Source organism: Hesperophylax consimilis, chromosome 15 (genome assembly GCF_061612785.1).
Source record: "Hesperophylax consimilis isolate HC1 chromosome 15, BYU_Hcon_1.0, whole genome shotgun sequence".
NCBI lineage: Eukaryota > Metazoa > Arthropoda > Insecta > Trichoptera > Limnephilidae > Hesperophylax > Hesperophylax consimilis.
The window spans coordinates 25,828,809-25,850,351 of record NC_142850.1 but is presented as its reverse complement, the minus strand read 5'-3'; the positions used below and the strand labels follow the sequence as shown (position 1 = coordinate 25,850,351).

The window sequence follows — 21,543 nt, the reverse complement described above, 5'->3', positions numbered from 1 at the left end:
GTTAAATGATGTCAGATTATCTTCGTTCAAGTTTACATACAAATTTCAAGTAGATTTGACTGCTCATTCAAATTGTGCAATATGTTTGAGAATATTATTTACTCTTCGTAATATTTTAACAATTTCGTTTTTTTGTTTTGTTTCAGATTACTGTGTGTAAGAACTTCAAACTGCTGGCAGTAACAAGTGTCATTGTAAGTACCCTTATTATTTATATATTATACGACCATATGAGCTTTTACAAAAATGTACACAATTAATGAAATGAAGTAGAACAAATTAAAAGTAAAATTATATTTTAAAATTATATAGTACCAGAATGCAGAAGAAAAGTATTATGGTAACCTTAATTTTATCTATTACTGAGAAAGGTTATTATAGCCTTCTTGTAACTATATTTCTTGCAGTTGACCACATCTACAATTTCTGTGAAAGTGTTGCCAAGTGCATGCAATCTATGTACAAGCGGGTATCTAAATGACTCAGTCCTGTTGCCATCAAAAAGAATTTTCGATCGAGTAGTTCTAGTTGGAGTGTTAAAGGTGATTAGACTCAATAATTCAGGGCTGTCTATAATTTCTGTCGAGAGTTTTAATAATTTAAATTTTTTCATCAAAGTTTATTTTTATTTATTTTTCATCATTTTTATTCCACAGTTTTCAATCTTTGTCGTGTAGTCAAACTAGTCTAAGGCTAAGCACAACAGTAGGTATCCTTCTTACCAACCCATTATTTATTGTATAATGTGCAAAATTAAGTTTTTTATAAAATTATCGTTAACATTTAAATATTTATTAATTCTTCGGAAATCGACAGTTTACATTTAATCAGTTTTTATATAGCCAAAATAAAACCAATTATGGATTTCCTTGTTGTGACTTTACGTCTTCTGAGACAGCATAATATGGAATAATTAAATTAAATTTGTAAGAAAGAATTAATTTTAGCCTGAACTTCGCAAAAACAAAGTTTTTGGTGATGTTTTTTTTTCGTGCATAAATCAAAACAGGCGACTGGTGTTAAGGCGAAGCTTAATGCCAAATCACTATTTTGATTAATCTTTATAACGAATTGGTGTACATTATGAATTATGAAAAATATGCTTTGGATAAATTGAAGGTTTTCCTATCGTTTCGCTTATAAACTAATCAATTACTCAATAACAAATAAAATAATCAATTACTCAATAAAAAAATATAAATGTAAACTACAAAAAATATATTTTTTCGATAAAAATGTATGAACGCATGAAGTAAACAACTTTTAAAAAATAAAGTTTTATAGCTAAGATTATCTGTGACAGTTTCACATGGTTAAATTTTTTGCTTTCTTATAAAATTATTTACAAAATAAATAAATACCACTTTTGTGCTTGAAATCGTTTCTAGACTCCGTTTGTTAAGCGATTATAATGCCTATTACTTACATTATTAGGTATACCAAGAATATACACATTTTTGGCTTGTAGCTTCCTCTTAAGCGGGAATTTCATCCTTATCGCCATCTACATAAGGAGTGTCATTGTTAGTGGCCCAATTCTAAAAAGTACACAACGTGATGCATCGCGTGAAATATCACAAAACTGCGTTATTATTTAAATTTGATTTATTGTTAATTTCTTGCTAAAAGCGCGTATGAGGCGATATTTCGCAAGTACTACTATAATTAATATACCTATTGTATTCAGTGTGGATGAGTGACGTGGAATAAAGATGTTAATGATGGATTCAAATAATAAGTTGCGTACAAAACCAGTAGCAATAATAATATTTTTTTTCTTTTGTCTTGCTCTCAAATTGCTTACATTTTACAGACTTAATTTACATAAGATTAAAGTCGTGACCCATTTTAACCTCCATTATTTATTGACTTGAACAGATTTCATTGAGTTCTTCATAAAAGTATAATAATCAAATTAGTCACCTTCAATGAATGATTGGCAGGTAATACAGTTTCATCAGCTTTTCTTTCGTTGTAATACCAATACCTACCTTTCTATATTTAGTTGCGATGAAGTCACCATTTCAAACATTCTATTTGATACAAAAAAATATGCAAAACAAAAAACCATGAACTTTACATTTTGCAAATTTATTCATCAAATTCGGCAGATATGTTCTGATCAGTTATGTATCGTAAATAAGTATTGCTGATTTATTATTATTAAAAACGGGACTGCAGGCCACTTCTTGATAGAATTCTAGTAAATTCGTATTAATAACGGGACACGTGTTCATGCACCTGCGTTTATCTTAATAATATATAGTGACGAAATGCGAAAATGTTTGAATTTTTATGAACACGTGTTTCGATGTCGTGACAAAACTGTGATATTTTACTAAAATTTTATCAGGATACATATCAATTCATTCGTTAATGGCCGGCAATCCAGTTTTTAACAGGATTACGAATAATTTTAAGAGATTCTTAATAAATTAGCAATATGTTGTTTTCTGTAAGTTTTCTCCGTGTAGAATAAAGAAAAACTCTAGAAGTGCCTTATATACAAATTTGAATAGAAACTAATGTGCCATTGACTTAGTACCTTTTCGTTCTTGCCCGTTTAGCACGCGGTCTGTCTCTCTTACACTTGCCTGAAATTGTATATCGCTATCCCATTTGGATTTCGTTATCATGGTGAAACAAAGTTTTGTATGGAAATATAGGCTCAGATTGGGTTATATTTGGATCACGAAACTCGCCTACAAAGCACTTCTGTTGTTATTCCTTATGAATGTTGAAGTTCAAACGGTAAAGTCGATAGAATCACATGTAGATTAAGGTTGGGTTGTTTCATAGAAATTGAATAATTCATCAAATTTCAAAGTTGATTTTCATGTTCTATGAAGGGTCTATTCAAGTTCTGTTATCATTATTGGCCAGTTGTTTCACAAAACTTAAATAGTAATAGAAATTGAATAGAACCTTTAAAGAATATGAAAATAATTTTTTGAAATTGAAATTTGATGAATTGTTCAAATTTTGTGAAATAACCCGGCCTTAATGTTAAATGTGGGTTAATAAAACGAACGATTTGTCAAAAACGTTTGAATGCTGATGAAACACAAATTGTATATTTTTTTATAAATGTTTCCAGACGTGATCCATGTTTTGACGTGGTAAAGCGGGGAGAGAAAAGATAAGGAAAAATAAGAAGAATTTTATAGTAAATAAATATTATTACGCTTCCAAATACTGCCATTTTAAACCTCTTTTTCGTTTCTAAAAGAACACCTGCACGAAAGGTGTTTCGATATATTCTGAATGATCCAATATTTTATCAGGAAATTAATTGCCATCACATTTTTAACAGGATTTCAATTTATCAGCCTTAATCATTTTTCTCCACGCGCTAGCGTTAGTTTTTAGAATTAGTTTCTGTATTCTTGCCAACGTTATTTCATCGATCAATGGTTGGTGATCTAACAGACATTGATTTTGGCCTCGTTTTTTCAAAAAATCCTTTAATTTGGTCTGAAGTAGTTCGTCGTATCACGAATGGGTCATTAAGGTCGAGATTGGTGTAGCAAGGTGTATTATGTTTATCTTACCTCTTTATTACGTGAGAAGTGTTACCAGCACGGTTAATCGTGTCACGAGTTATCAAAACTCGACTTAATAATTAATTATGAATTAACACCCAATCGTCCCAATCCAAACCGTGCATTATTTTCTCGTGATTTTGCCAAATTGGATGTTTAAAAAAACGACAACTCAATGAACGTTTTTATTCGAAAAGGTATTCAATAGTAATTGTGAATTTCCTGTCATTAATAATGACATACCGTTGGCAATGGATTTTTAAAACGCTTGGTTTTATCGTAATAGTAAATTGATCATTAAACCGTTATTAGAAACATGTTCAACAGGTTTTTTTCGTGAGCACGTCCGATTCAGAGTTATTGAAGAATTTGAATTCGTATTTTTATTGAAATTCAATGCCATGTGATCAAATGCAGTAAGATCTTGAGAATCAGAAAAAATGATCCATTTCCCACAAGTCCACGTATTGCCTCACGAAACTTTTGGTTCAAGCATAAATACAAAGCACGTAGAAAATTAAAGCCATTCGTTAATGAAGTTGTATTTTTATAATAATCAATAAAATCTCAACATTGTTGAATATTTCGAAACTCTGCTGACCAGTTCTTTGGATTCTTCACTTTCTTTGTAGCTTTGTTCTCTCTGTTTTTATAACATTACCACTCATGATATGTCTACATGAGCTTTCCTGGTAGCTTTAAGTTCCCTTTAACATTTAACCATTCATGGTATGTTTACATAAGCTTTCTTAGTAACGTCATGTTCAATTTCACATTCATGGTTTGTTTACATAAGCTTTTGTAGTAACTTGCTCGCTTTAACATTTAACCATTCAAGTTATATTTACATGAGCTTTCCTAGTAGCTTCATATTCTCTCTAGCATTTAACCATTCATGGTATGCTTATTTATTTATTGTTTTGGAACATTTATATTTATATACTTTGAGTATCAACGTGATTATAGTATTTATAAAATTATCTTTGGGAAGTGCGTTAAGTGTTAACAATCCAGCTAAAAATGTTCACAGGATTCGTAGTTTATGGTTTAACTATCACATGGTAGCACCTTACATGATCTTTCGTAGTAGCTTCATGTTCCCTCTAACATTTAACCATTCATGGTATGTTTACACAAGCTTTTGTAGTAGCTTCACGTTCCCTTTAACATTTATCGTTCTTAGTGCTTTTACATGAACTTTCCTAGCTTCTATTTTGTACATTTAACCAGTTTTGTATGTTTGCACGAGTTTTCTGGTAGCGTCGTGTTCCATTTAACCACTAATCTTATTGTTACTAAGAGCTTTTCCATTAGATTCATATTCCCTATTTCTTTTGGTTTTTCTATTCTTATATACGTACATGTATGCAGTTTTAGTGCTCTACTACTTCCCGTTTCGAAGTGTTATCTTTACAGCCTAATTTCCGCAATATACCGGCGACATCGTGAACCTCGCGTAAAGCGCAGCCTATAAACATCCAGTCTTGTAATATACGATATCTTAATATCAGAGGTTCCGTTGGCTACAAAGCCAAGTACAAACTGCGTGGGTAGCGTTCGAGCGTAAAGCGGTATTCGTTCCATGCTCCATCCATTCCGGGGTCCAAAAAACTGGTTATGGGCCTCCTTCAGGGGCGAGCTCTGTGGCCTGGATGCCGTCCTTCCTCAAGCAATTACTGCAACTGGTTGACCGAGGACAGATTCAAATATAGGGCAGGGATTATTACTCGGAGAGCATGAACATTCGCCAGATTCTTCCGATCTGCAAGGAGATACATACCTTGTGATTATATGTTGTTACAACCATTCACGGTTTCTTCTCTTATGTCTGAGATTTCTATAATTTATTAGAATTCTTACTTTGCCACTATGCAAGGTCATATTTTTTTCATCTGCCAAGTAATTTTATGAATTGTTGTATACAAGTAATAATATCTACTTAAGTTGTGCAGTTTTGATTGCATGTTTGGTTTCAACCACATATAATACAAGGATAGAAACTAGTGGAGATATGGCACGATAGCGAGCCGACTGTTGCCAGATACGACCAAACTGCACGGACTATCAAAAGCAGTGCCAATGATTGTCATGCATTTGTGTGTAGGTAGAAACAAAAGCCGCTGTGTGTAAATGCGATTTACGGGAGGTATACGTGAACAATGTTGATTACACATTTGTGCGTGTGGTTTCAATTACTTTACTAATTATGGTAAATGCCATTATGGCTAATTTCCTCCTCGTTTCTATTATCTATGGTCTTTACGTATGTTTGGACTCAAGGTTCTTAAAATTCTAAGAACCTTGCGTTGGACCCCATCAACACCCCACTATTTCTCGAATGATAATATTCAACGGAAAATGATTTTTATTTCATTCCAATTTATTATTCACCATATTATGTTAACATTAGAATGTTATTCAACTTCTGCGATTGCTTATTCATTTCGAGTTATTATATTGTTAAGTTGTTTCCCACACAAAATATTTGCATTGTGTGTCGTTGTTGCTAACATCAAAATTTCCCAACGTTCGTCAAATCTCGAGAGTTCATTGCAACGAACTCTACGGAATTATTTTTTATGCACGTATTGCTTCAGTGATTTTTATTAATAAGATTTTTTCATTTTACTTTAACAGAAGCCACGATATCTTGCTCAATCTCGCCAAAGGAATTTGATATCAGAAACACTCCCAGAATCCGCTGGGAAATACTGACACGCTTTCAAATTAATATATTTATTTATTTATCACAAACGCCTAGTTGTATCTTCGCTTTTACACACCTATTATCTCTATTCTTAGGGCGAAGCTTAGTGCTAAATCGCTATTTTGATTAATCTTTATAACGAATTGGTGTACATTATGAATACAAAAAAATATGCTTTAGATAAATAAGGTTTTCCTATCGTTTCGCTTGAGTAGAATACAAATAAAATAATAAATTACTCATTAAAAAAATATAAATGTAAGCTACTAAAAAAATATTTTTTCAAAAGAAATATAACGCGTAAAGGAAACAGCTTTTTAAAAATACTGTATTATATCTAAGATTATTTGTGACAGTTTCACCTGATTAACTTTTTTGCTTTCTTATAAAATTATTTACAAAATAAATAAAAATCAGTTTTGTGCTTAAAATCGAACGTTTCTGGACTCCGTTTGTTAAGCGATTTTAATGCCTATTACCTACAATATAAGGTATACCAAGAATCTACACATTTTTGGCTTGTAGCTTCCCCTTAAATCATGTATTTCTTCTAGGATAATTTGAAACCTGTTAATTTGACTGTCCTAAAACGGTAAACCTTCCTAGTTGGACAGTCAAAAGCTTCCTTGCATATAATGTTATGAATATTATAAAAAATAATTTTTAAAAAATTTACGCGCACTTTTTTGAAAATTGGACATGTGTTGAGCCAAATATTGCGTTGCGAAAAGCATCCTAGGTGATAAGATCCTGAGACCTAACGGGGTAACAAATTCCGCCAAAAGCAGGGAAGGCCAACCCACCGGACAACCCAGTGCCGCGAACTGGTAACCCACTTCTTGCTATACCAGTTTTTACATCAGACCAATCGTTTATGGGCACGGCGTAGTACCTATTTAAGAACATAATGTATGCACTCCTGGTAATATTGCTCGTGCCATATTTTGAATTGAAATCTCAGGTAAAAGTCTTCGTTTTTTTACACCCTTGAGGTAATTTTAAAAATTTCTAAGATGCTTCTTTTTTTAAATTGTAAATTCACAACTCGACTGTTGCGATATTTTGAGTCTGGTCAATTTAAGCGTGGCCTACTCGACACACTAGGCATAAGAAATAAGGAACTATTTCTAAGTCATCATTAACAAAAATTTATGTAGCGAACTCGCCAATTTCTCACCTACATAGTTTAGCAAATTAGACTTTATTAATATTATTTTTTGAATTGTGTCCAATTGTTAACCACTGTAACTTAAGTAATTATTTTTTTCAACCATTGTCTATAACCCTTATGTTTAAAATTGTAAACATCTCATTGTACCCAATGTAAAAGCTCCACGGACTTATAAAAAGAGTTCATAAATAAATCAATTTCAAGTCAAATTTCAAAAAAACAAATTTTCTTTTGAAGTTGTAATAGAATTACATCATCGATGTACCCTTGATGATGTCACCCTTGAAGAGTCTTGACTTATTCCAGAAATGCCTCTACTCTTGCTGTGGTTCTCCTGTTCCTTGGGCCTAAGGATGCAATATTGATCTTCACATCCTAAAGTTAGTACCAGTAACCTTCAACTCAGCTTAGACCTTCCGACACTCCTTCATCCTAAAAGTTTGTTGATTCGTCTTCGGTGGTTGGAAACTTTATTTAATCTATGTAAGAACGTCGGTATCCATGTTCCTAGTTCCTACTACAACATTCTATATGCCAAATCCATTGAAAAAGTATGTTGCTTTATAAGTCGTTTAGAAGCATTTAGCTATATAGGAGAAAATAGCATTTTATAGAACTTTGTCTCAATGTTCTATTTTCTCCGTATTGTTTTAGACCTCTAAATCCATCTTGCATTCATCAAAAGGTCTATTCTTAATGTAGCTTTCAACATCTTATCTAACACACCAGCTCTACCCTTTTTCATTGGTCGTTATTACTTGACTGTCTACTGCCAAGGCTGCAGACCGACAGATGTAGGTAAAAGGGCCGGTTTTAAATGGAATCGCTCCAGAAGACAAAAATCTGTACGGTACTTTTCAAGTTTTCCCAATCAAGTTTGCGGTTACGTTGTCTTATTCATGTGGCGTGTAGAATGCTGAATACTGAATTATAATGGACTCTTTGATAGGAATTCAACGGATTTTATTTAAGACGCAATAAAACGTCATTGATTCGCGATTCTGTTGTGCGATCTTTTGCTTTTAGTATGATTAATGTTACACGCAAAATTTCTGTCTTGGGTTTGCTGCAATTTTATGTAAATACTGTTATCGCGTTTGTAACGCAGATGATTTATTTATTCTGTTAAATTTATTTTGTTTAATCCAGAATACATTGAAACTGCTTTGTTCCTTTCCGAATTCATGGCTGGGCTAGCGGATATTTGGTTCTGTTTATTCGCGCCCTTGTTTGGGGGTGAGACGGCCTTGCAGATGTTTAATGTATGTTTATTTTTGAGCAATAATACCGTGTCGCAATTATCGACTGGGATCTATGCAACATAATCAATAGGTACACCAAAAGTCAAACAAAACAACGCCATGTCTACTTTCCATTTTTGGGTTGTTTTGCTTGTTAGATTATATCTTGCCAATCACATACCCTGTATTTTTGTGTAATTGTTTCATTAACATTAGTGTTATTAAGGTGAAGATGTCGAAACGTTATTGCTTAACAAGTATCATGTATCCATAACAGACGCTCTCGTTGCTCAACATCTGCCGTGTTGTGGATTGTGGTACAGTTGTTGCACACATCCCGTTTTGGGCAACTAAAAAACATCGTTCATATTTAAATGATTTGGGCGGCCAGATTGGTCTAACTATTTATTCCAAATGTCCATTGGATTGTGCAACAGTTCTCGAATCTAATTCTGAACGATGATTCGGAATTTGATTCTGAATTTGATTCTGAATGATAACGAAAAACACTAGACTTGACCTTCTATGGGACAGTGAAGGAGCAATTTCAAGTAATAAATTTACGATGATTGCGCACACTTGTTCATATTATTTCAAACGCCATTTACAAAATGTGTTTTGTTATTAGACCACAAACTGTTTTTTTTTTAATATTGTACCAAAACGTGTTCCAGGTTAACTTTTCAATGACACTACTTGTTATTTGGTACTGTTTTTTTGTTGTTCAAAACCAGTTTAATAATTATTTATAGTTTTGCTAGCTTACCCTCCAAAGTTTCTCCTTATTTGACTGGTCGTTAATTTGCTTCGGTTGTTAATAAATTCATTAAGTTTCTTATCGATTCTGTGATATCTGAATTAATCATAGATGAACCGGGCGTGCAGAATATCTGAGGATAAATTTGAGCTTTTGATGGATTACTCGGGCGACTCTGTTCGCGCTGATGCCGTTCTGACGAATCATCATTTATCTCAGCTGTCAATAAACAAATTTATCATCGGATCACTTTCAGACTGTTCCAAAAGTGGGACACTTTTTACTGACACTAGTGAAAGACATCGGCTAAGAACTCTCCTACCGCATATTTGCAGTACCACCTCCTTTTATGGAAATGAGCTGTGGGTAAGAATTAGAAGTTAGAAGCCTATGGTAGCCGGTAGTTTCGATCGAGCCTCTTTTGAATTTAATTTTCTGGTTTCTTAATGCTAGATTACTTTCTTAATTCAATTATATGTATGTAACCACCAGCGCCTGCTTCTAAGAAAGTATTCTTCTAGCACTGAGTTGGCTTGCTCTCTTGAGTGAAATGTGTTCTTTTTGGATGGTTATTATGGCTAGTGATTATGTTGTGGTTGTACTTAGGTGTTTTTTCTTAATGTTCGGGTATCTTACAATTCGCTCGCCACCTGTGAGAGAAAATAACAATCATAATTGGATATCATACTGATCTCAAGTTATCTGTCATGTTCACTCTTCATAATATGAACACTTAGATTATAAAGCAAAAAATTTTCATGAAATGGACACTGCGTTGATACAATAAGGAACTTGAGTGAAAAATATTCTGGCTTAAAAATCATATATTCATATAGATAAAAAAACTGATTCTGAATATATAAGTTTATATATAGTTTACGTAGAATTAAAAATCGTCAATTAAATCGATTAAAACCTTGAGACACTCAAACGCCCTGTGATTGGTCGGCGGGTTCTGTCAGCCCTTAAACAGCTACCGCACTGGTTGCCAGGTCGCGTACAATCAGAATGTGGACAATTTTGTGCTAATTTGCGGTGCGTATGTGTTTTGGAAATCTTGTTAAATATTTAAATTGGGATTTCTTGATTTCATTCGCACTTGCAATGGGATTGACCTTACTACAACCAACAAAACCGAGGTACGTATGACGTCCCGCCTACCCTGTCAGATTTTGGTGGGCTTTGAAAAATGCAAATTATGAAAATTATTTTAAATATGAAATCGATGTTCGTTAAAAAAAATGGTGTTAGAAGGTGAACTTTCATAAATAAATAAGTAGTTGACTGGAATTCCTTATTGCGAAGCCTAACTTAGTTTTCTCACACGGTATAGCAGCCGTATTGGACTACCTCCAACTCACTTATATTTATCAACTCAACCATAATGTTAACATTTTCTGCGACAGTAAAATGTTCGTCCACTTTTCCCTCTCGAAGCCGCCATTGACCGATTATGGCAGTCACTTTCCATTTTTTGCAAATCGTTGTAAAATTTCTAATTTTATCATCAAAAGAGATCATCTTCTATGATCTGTGTATATTGATGACCCATGTTTCTTGTAGGCATTTAAACTCTGATACACGCCTTTGCAAAAGAAAACATGACAGATGATTGGCGTTTTTATACAAATGCGATTTGTCATCAGAATCGGCAAAACTGTTCAGCAGATGTGTAAGCTAGACTTAACCCATATAATAATAATCGTTATATTTGCATACAATTTATGGTCTAATGCTCTCATATCTCTTAACTTAAGAGGATTTATTCACCAAGAGTGAAAACACGCAAATAAATTTGCTAACATGTCATTTTACGCATCGTAATAATTTTCTAATTCAAAGGTAAAATATACTAATCGATCAGGTATGGATTTGGATTCCAAGTCTGTTTAACGTAATTATGATGTGTCTGCAATTTAATGTAACTCCACGCTCTGTAATAACTTTAAATTATTCACATGACCCGTGTTATTATCGTCGATGTATGTGGATATAATTTCCTGCCCGTTGACGAAATCCAACGCAATAAATTATTATTCTAATCTTCGCAGCATTACGATTTAAGTACAATGTTCATCCACTCGCCGAATCAATTTGAGCAGAATCAAATTTTCAAATCTTACGTAACTTCCTTTAATGTTTTTCATTATTAGAAATCATTTCTTGCCTTGTTATTATTATTTGATCTTGTTGTGAATTTGGTGTCGGTCAGCGAGAGATTTTGCGGTTTTGAGCATTAGTTTCTTTACACTGTCAAAACTTTTACAGGCTTAGTGCAAGACCTTTCTCTGCGACGGAACACAATGCTACCACTTCCCGCTTAGTTTTTTGTACCTGGAACTGTGTCGCGGAAGTGGAGGAAGGTATGTTAATTCTCATTTTAAGGCTTTAAGACTAAGGCTTCTCGACATTTTAGCATCGATCTTTACCGTCATTGACACTAACATGTTTGGCAGTACCGGATTTAGCCTTGATTTCACAATTCAACAAATCGGCTAATGGTGTTTTAAGCTTTTTAAATATGACTCATGGAAACCTAATTTAGCCCAAACGGGATTTTTCAATAGACAAATATTTATTGGCGTATTCCATTTTGGAGTAGGTTTCAAATCTGTTTTTCTTTAATTGTAATATTGGTATCGCCTTAATTATGCTTTAATATAAATTCTTAACCTACGAATACTGTGGATTAACTTACCTAATATTATAAGTACGTATAATCAATTCGGTAGTGATATTCCTACAGATCACATAGCCAAAAATAAATAAAAAACACAAATTGTATTTAAGTCAAACACAAGATAAAGAAATGCCTGTTAAATTGTTAATGTTTTGGCATATTTGATATTTTACAGCACTTGCTTTTAGATTTTTAAAATAAGAAATGGGTCTCGCAATAGTTGGAACAAAGAGCAAAAGAACCATATAAAATAAGCAGATGAAAACATGAGACAATGTATAACCGTAATTAATTGATTTTGAGAAAAATAAGCAAAGGTGTACACCGAACCTAAACAATTCACGATGCACGAATTCCAATGTGGGAGTAAATGAAATCGAAAGCAATATTGCAGTTACATAAACTATTTCTGCCAACCGCCAATCAATCAATGGAATTTCAGAGGAGATTGCCATCATTGGCTACAATAAAGAATTATCTCTATTTATTGGTATTGACCACAGATGTACCAATGTATGTAGGTGCAGCGATAAAAAATATTTCTCCAGCATCACGAATATGGTCCCATTATGCCATTAAGATAAAAGTAATAGCCAGAATAAAAAAAAATTAGACTTATGCAACACCCGTTAATTTTCTTAAGTCAATATTTGTTTTCATTTCATCCATCAATGAGGAATTTCAATGTTTTTAAGTATGGTTTCATGGTTAAATATGTATTTAAAAATTGTAAGTTACAATTTCTTTTCAAAACGGGTGCAATTTTAGGTGTTTTGGCTCCAAAGGATTTTGCGTCCGATGACATCATATAGTTGTCATTTTCCCTGCAGTACCTAGGGCCCCACGCCTTATCGGATCACATCAAGAGCCGAGCCGGAGCGTTCAGATTTGTGTTTTTTTTTGCCTTTTTAAAAATCGATTGGTTATTTGTACTAATAATACAATAAAACTAATTGTTCCAATCGACTTTTTGTTCTATACGAAATCAAAAACCTACACTTTTCTGTTCACTGTGTTAACGGAGCGGATATCATAGTTTAGGTTTACAACCTGCGTTCTGTTCTGCTCTAGTGATTTGATCAACGATCCATAGGCATTAATAGACGGAGATTAAACGGTCAAGGATTTTTAGTCAACACTTTCATTCTGGTCAATGGACTCAACAAAATGAACGTTCAAGTAAATTAAAATCTTTAGAAAATGTCAACTATTAAATTTGTCGAATGCGGCGGATTTTCTTTCACTTTCACCGTGCTCACTAATGGATGTGAAATTTGGAGATGAACTTGGTCTGGTTTATTGTTAAGAAAATGTCATTGACTGCATTGACAATATAACGACTGGCTTTTGCGAAATCTTTAGTATTTTCGTTAAAACACGTATCGACACCAGAAAATATAATGTAATACTTTGATCGTGCTCTAAGGCCACTCTTACACTTGCTAGTGAAATATTATTACTTGGTCACTTTACGAACTATCATACTAATCAGCACACCATTTCCTCGCAGAGATGCCAGAGTGGATGGACCTCCGTACATATGTCTTAGCACACGCTCCTAGCTTCATTCACGTTAATACATTGACTTACATACACACTTTTATTATAAAGATTCTTTTCATGACCCGACTCAAGAAATTATTGACTCCTCTTTTCGGAGTAATAAAATCACTAGAAGGTGATTTTGTCCTATTTGAGTCGGGGACCTATCGCCTCAACAAGCGCCTTCAAGCGTCACTGTCCTGCACTACTTCTGCAGCCTTCGTCTATAGTAGATCAAGCTTCTCGCACAGCATTTGGAGTTGCTTCTCCCAACTTTAAACTATTAAAAATACCAATGTTGGTTGAAGTTCTGTCTGTGTAGCTGGTTCAATGAACTATAGAACTCTTGTTTTAAATTTAAGCTTAATTTATTAAATTTTAAGTGTTTGTTTGGAGAATCCTGACAAGCGATAAAGTAAACCTACCTACAACGAAATATTTTAAACGAAAATTATTTTTATTTTCATATTTAAAGTTAGAACTGATTTGTCGGGAATTCAACGCCGAACGACCGGAAACTACCGAATCCGGTCCCAACGCACTGCCAATAGCGCGTCTATGACACGGGTCTGCGCTAGTTTATTCTAATAAGTATTCGTGAAGGATGAAGCACTTTTGAACACATAACTACACATTTAAATGTTTGCATTAGAAAACAGACGACTTTAAAAAATAACAATAAACACTATGGAAAGTCCAACGACAAACACGTTTTACGCCAACTTAATTTTTGCAAATATATTTAAATTACATTCAGCATGCAAGCGCTATCAAAGAAACCGTGTATTGCATGTGACCAATTAATTAAACACCAGCAAATTCTCCTGTTTTGCAAAACCTGCTGATGACCCGCGTTTTCACTTTTCAACATCACGTGACCTTCGGGTTCAAGATCTCACGGACCGGCTATGCTGATGAGCTAAATCACACACACCTGATTTGTGACAATTCCAACCGTATATCAAACAGCCGAATCGTATTTTTTACATCTTCGAAAGCAGACTTTTTTCTAACGTTGTAAAACTTTCGATCGACTTTCAAAAACTAACTGTGTCAAGCCCTGACAAAAGCAATTGCTCAATTTTTTCTCAGTGTTTTTCCGCAGTGTTCTGAAATATATTTTGAATAAAACCGGAATGTTTTTCTTGTACTATGTATACAAAATTGTTGCCTGTTTTAGCACACCTGACCCATTTTTTCTACGCATTCCAAATTGCAGTTTCTTTACAAAACTCTTGCGGAATTGCACTACGAAATTTCAATGCAAGCTACTTTTTGCTTTAGTTTACTTATATATTCTGTCAGAACGTTAGAGTATTTCCGTTCTGCAATAAAATCCAAATAAATTGAATATTTTTTTACGTATCTGAAAACTAAAAAATGTTTTTTAAAGCTGATCTAAATTTATTATTAGAAATGAAAAATAAAAATTTTTAATGCATACAAATTTAAAAAATGGCTCATTTTATGTTTTCACTGAACTAAAATTACTAACCACGAAAAAAAAGAAATGTATTACAAAAGTTATGGTCACCTTACTTTTTTTTGTTTCATTTGAAAATAATTAATAGAAAAATTCATGAATTTTTATATATATTATTTCACAAAGCGTTGTGTTTTCTATTTCTGACACCGTTTACAACATATTTATCATCGTGATAGTAAGGGAGATACAACGATTTATATGAGACCAAACGAGTTGTTCCCAAAAGCGAACAAATTAGCCTGAACGCTTAAAGGCAATTTTGGGGCATCTCCGCATCCAGCGCCAGTTCCCACAGCTGTTCCGTTACGTTGTTTAGAAATATATCCAGTTTAGAAATATTACCAGGGACACCTCATATTTCGTTATCAAAAGTTGGATGCCCTCTGCAATCAAACCTCGCTCCTCTCACACCTCCCGTGTTCAAACACCATGCCATCCGTCACAGCACGCTGCGCCGACGCTATGGAGATCTACAACACCAAACACCGACAATCCAACAATAAAACTGAACAAACAATAATACAACAGTCAACAAAGTTGTACTGGGAGAGTCAACTCTAGTTTTAGTCTTTCTCAGGGCCGTGTTTTCATCATTAGTACTTCATCTTCCTTGTTTTGTTTGTGAGATTCTCGGTCATCTCTAAGCTTATCTTTCAGAATCCATATTTACTTTGTGATACATCTCTTCCGTCTTAAACCCTATCACCAAAACTAGAACATTCAACTTGTATTTTGTTTATGAATGATTGCCATATTATGGATGAGATGATATTGGATTGGAAAATATCGCGGAAACTTAATGAACGAGAATACGAAATGGACTACTTGGGTTGTACTTGCAGAGCACGTGGAGATGGGTGAAGCTTCCGAAGTGTATATTACGCTTACGTAAACTGCTGAAGGCAGGGACACCTAGGAAGCAACGGCATTAACAATTGAATCAACTTGATACTTGAGCTCTGCCTCCCCTGCTGATACATAGTTATGATTTATCGTTCTAGAAAACATCAGCTTCGATCTTGATTTGAACATAATATCCACCGGAACATAATTTCGAAAGGGACATCCTTCCTTCACTAGGAGAATGTAAAATAATCACGGGACACCTGAGAGATTTGAAACATCGAAAGTGATTTTTGTTTTTATATTTTTATAAAATGGTTTGTATACTTCGTATTTACGTACCTTGAAATATACCAGTATGATAAACCTCCAATATGTTACTTGTCATGATCTCATAATAACCGCCAGCATCTGAAACACCTTTTAACATTTATTTCATTGTTTTTTTAAAGTTGCATAGCGATAGGAATTTGATTTAAAAAATAACCTGATCATGTTGTACTCCAATTATTATTTATACTTCGCCTTCTAACCTGTTTAAACTGCTCCCCTAATGACCTTGCTCAGAAGCTGTATGATTTTATTTTTTGCTCACTTTGTATAATTCGTTGCAGTATTTTAAAAACCTTCGTTTGGTTGTTTTTTCAGTTAACTCCATGTTATTATCCTATATGTTGGTTATATATTATATGCAATCACGGACCTTTGTCCATTTGTGTAGTTACGTGTTCACAACCCGTGACAATGTGATTGTAGTAACACATATACAAGGAAGATTGAACCAACGCATAGTAAACATTGTATTTATTTAAGATAACACTTATTATTGTATTATGCATTTGCCTGCGCCTATGTAAAATAATCTACCGATTGGTACCTTGCTTGTATAGATAATAATTACAAGCCATTGTTTGTTTTCCTTAATTTATGTTGCGAGTTTTAAAATAATCAATGGATTTGGTTACTTTTAAAAACCTTACTAACCAACCATGATGAATCAATGGGAATAAGCCATAGAACTGGCAGAGGAAGTGCAGAAGTATACTAAATGTAGTTGAATAAGATCCCTGACCGAATAAGAAGATTTGAAAATAATGCAAGGCCAATGGAAGCGTAATACGTAATAAACAACTAAAGAAAATACGCTCTGGTGGTTTGAGCATGTTGATGACCAGAGACAGGTGAATATGAATGGGAGAAGTCTGGGATGCATCAGGACGATATGGACCATCTTGTCAGCAGAGAGTCAGCATTACATTATTGTGTATAAACAATCGTGTCTGATCAAAATATTTTTTATTAAAACGTTGTTTGCATTCGGACGAAGCAAGAAATGTATGCCGATACGGAATTACTTTGTGTTACATCGGCTCGACCGACTTCTGCTGGGTATTAGCGTTATGGTTACTAGGATGATGGTGGAGACAGCAAAGCAGCCCGACACAGTGGCTTAAAATGAGGAGGGTACACAACACGACTTGGCACCCCAAAGTATTTACGGAAATTTAATTGAATATCTTCATTATATATCACAGAAATTAAAGTTTTAAAAAAACATGTATTTTAAATTCTCGACCTAGTAGCCAATTTAAAAAATATATGTATAATTTTTTTTTTTTGACCGTTAATTGAAACTCCCTCCCCAGGGACTCGCTCTAAAAACTGCTGAACTTCTTAAAACATTTAAAAAAAATAAATAAATAGAATGCTTTGATTGAGGATTAAACCTTCCCACCCTACCCTACTTGTATTATAAGTTTGTACAGCGCCCTTGAGGTGATTTTGCACAAAAACGGCGCTATACAAGTCATCCAATTATTATTATTACCCAGGGACTTTGCCAAATCCCGATTGTGTAGGATCGAAATTTATTTCGTATATTAACTGTTGTACCAAAAGTTTATCCATCTAAAACAAAAGTAAAATTCAAATAGTTGTATTTATTGTTATTTTATTGTTTTATTGTTATTATTATGACGTATCTAACATAATATTACTTATCTTAACCTTTACATTGACAAAACTTGAAAATTGACTCACATTTGAACGCGCTTGTGTTTGTTCTATTCACCGCTGACTGAGTAAACACTTCACTTCAAGTGCACACTCAACCCTCACAACATTATCTTATGCACACATTTTAGCATTATTTATTTGCCGTTATCAGATTGCTTTCATTTTAAAAAGTGTTCGCGAAACTAATTAAAGTTTTCCACACTCTTCTTATCGGCCGTATTACCAGTGTTTGCCTTGGCTGTTTGTGCTTTGTTCCCCGTGTGATTAGCCAAGGAATGTCTACGACAAATAGCAGTACCAAGATAGTCAAATTATTTCAATATTTGCCTATGCAATAGCGATGAGTCGTTCATGAGCGAGCCGCACAATTGAGCTAGATCATTTTGATGAGCCGTATTCTTACGACTCCCGGTAATCACGGCTTAATTAAACTCGTACTATTCTTTTATCTTGAGATATTACATACTCATACATCATCTTACCCGGTACCAAGAGTCGTACGAACATGCTTACACTGGGAGCCGTAATGCCTAATGGCGAGCTGTAGTGGGAGAGCCGTATCGGGCAAGCGCAGTATTCTCATTGCTCATTCGTTCTGAGTTCGCGGCTCCCGTCCGATGAAGCCGTCGTACGATTGAGTCGACTCTTTGAGCTGAACTAAAATATTGAGCTGTTACCGTGGCTCCCGCTCTTAATAAAATGAGTCTCAAATCCATCGCTACTATGCAAGCATCACTTATTATTGAATAGACACCGCTCTTGGTCTGCTTTTGCATTTTTACTTAGTTTCTTTATCTCAAGACTTTACAAAAATATTGACCTGATCTTTCGCATTTGGATTTCCACGTCTTTTGCAAGGTCTCTTTACTCCAATATTTAAACCTATTTTTTGCTTTAAGGGTCGCCAATGTAGACTGCTAGTTCTTGCATCAATTTCTCTATTTTTGGCTATATTCGTATAGGATTCCATTCAAGGTACTCTGATTGTTTAAATTACCACCACAGTGATCTTTACATGATGTAAGCAACCTATTACGACTCGAAAGTTATTAAAATTAATCAAACAATGCAATATACGCAATTACTTAATTTAGATGATTTGCACACCCAGAAACCAGGTAAAATAAATAAAATGTATAATAAGCATAGATATAACAACGATATTATACCTACGAGAAGGGACACTACTGAAGTTTCACTGCAGTATTTGTATTTTGGTACATGACAACATTATTACAGAATGTTTAAATGAAATGGTTTTTTCAATAATTTTCAAAAGGGAAGAAAAACTGGGGTATAATAAGATACATATGTAAAAATAATCCTAAACTTTTGAGTAGGAAGCAATGACGTTATTGAAGATATTCCTTTATGGAGAAAACCAAAACTAAACAATTCACAGAGCCATTAAATATGACCAAACAATACAGAACCTCCAACAAATCGGATTTATTTGAGAAGATTCTCAATGGCGTCTTATCTCAGACATTCTAAAGACATGGTCACAGGACACTACCTACAACTCAATACAGAAGTTCACTGTAATTTAGAGAGGATTTTTTCGTCCAAATTTTTAATTTACGTGTTCAGGTTCAAGCAACAGAACGAGCAATCAATACTCGTCCGGCTTGTATGTTAGCTGTTAGATTACTGGAAACTGGAACCAGTTTCGAATCGCAAGTCGAAAGGTTATCAATAAAAAAAAACTATCGTTTCATCTAAGATTTCTTGGCTTGGCCGATGTTCGTTCGATCTCCGACTTGCGTACGGTTTTTTCAGTGTGGCATCGTAATACTAACAGTAAAACTCTCGGAGTGTTTTAACTAAAACCCGCTCTACAAGTTCCTAGTTTGTTCTTCGTGACTGAGAGTGGTGCCAAACAGTAAAATGCGAGTATGCAGTAATATCACATTATTTTTATGTTCTAACACGTGTGTGTTTGACACGGATCGATCACCTATCAAGTATCAACGTAAATTAATAAACACGATTGCAGTTAAGATTAGTGTTTATAAATTACATACGTCAATTTGGACCTACGGACAATTATTCACTATAACTAATTTTAACACTTAAATACGATCGAAATCTTAACGACTTATGTGAGGGTATCTGAAATCTCTAATGCTATTACGATACTGAATTTACTAGGTAACCAACTAGTTACTACCTTGTCAACATTAACACCAGAATATGTTATATGTTTTCCCATACCTTTTTGATACAAATTCATCTTTCCGACTATTATTTATTCAACAAGTATTTGAACGGTGTACCCCAAAGATAGTTCTTCTAATATCTTTGGTGTACCCTCTCCTATCTAGGAAAAGTCACAAACAATTAAGTTTTTTTTACCCGTCTCAAGATTGTTTCCGGGGTTGGTGACTTGTCCCTGAAAGGAGGGATATAATTTTCTAATTATTTCTTTTATGTATTAAGAGTGAGTTTGTTTATGAGTTTTTTTAATGTTTAGATAACAAAAAAACAACATAAAATACTTTATTTAGGTGTTTCTTATACTGGTAAACTTTTGAGGGGAATTTGTTTCCAAATGTATGAAGGCGGAAAATAGGTGCATGTATGTGGTAGTTAGTCCCGGAATTATCGTTGAAGAACAATATATTTTGGCGAGTTGCTCGATTTGGTCGATGAGGTGCAAGAGTTCAGGTGTACTAACAACGTGTCAATTTTTTCCAAATGTAATTCAAGTCTGTTAGTACCTTATGTCAAAGCCCACACTAGGTTAATGAGTCCACGGAGAAATCAATCTCTCCAATTAACCTCTTGCTTTGTTCCATAGATCGCATCCCGATTTCGCGTGATCCTTGCTTTGTTTGGGATATTTTTATATTTTAAGCCAACACACACACACGGCCTCTTAATTAGGGTCTAGCCGTGAATTTGGGATCGCGAGTTCGACGACAGGAGATTGATGACTCCAAAAAACGGGAATTATTTGACGTGATGGGTTGTACAATACAATAATTAAAATGAACCCACGCCTACTAGGCTGACAAAGAAAGCTGCAAAAAAGGTTTGTGGGCCGATCTTTTGTGGTGTGTGCTAATCATGTCAGTTTATGGTGCTGATTATAGACAATACCGAGGCACGTATGACGTCACACGTACCCCGCAAGATTTCGATCGATTTGGCGGGATTTGACAAATGAAGACTTTTAAAATTCTTGTAACAATAAAATTGACATTTGTAAAAAGAAATAAAAAAATAATGGTTTTTAGATGCACATTAATACATATTTTCATTGTCTAGAAATCTTTATTAAACAGTGATTATGAACGTAATCTATGATGCCAAGAATGCTTGGGGAAAACGATATCAAACGTAAGTAGTTTAGCTAAAGCGATAAACTACAAGTTATGACCGTCGGAATTCAGAATGTTCGTCTGACAAGAAATATGAGAAATGCGTTGCTCTCATTCTGCGATGGTAAAAGGGTAGATAACTCGGGTCAAATTTAAACCTGGATACATGATGAACATTCTTGGATGAGTTTTGCGTTGTGTATTACATTTAACCGGTAGATTAACTTACCGAGCA

The 21,543-nt window shown here is 34.2% G+C and overlaps 1 protein-coding gene across 4 annotated transcripts in view; it reads left to right on the top strand.

Moving 5' to 3' along the window:
- Positions 1-21,543, top strand: part of smash (smallish) — a 332,173-nt gene that overhangs the window by 132,129 nt on the left and 178,501 nt on the right. For all 4 annotated transcript variants that reach the window (XM_089640403.1, XM_089640402.1, XM_089640404.1 and 1 more), the window contains exon 3: positions 147-194. The gene's annotated coding sequence lies outside the window, so the exon portion shown is untranslated. The remainder of the gene's footprint in view (positions 1-146; positions 195-21,543) is intronic.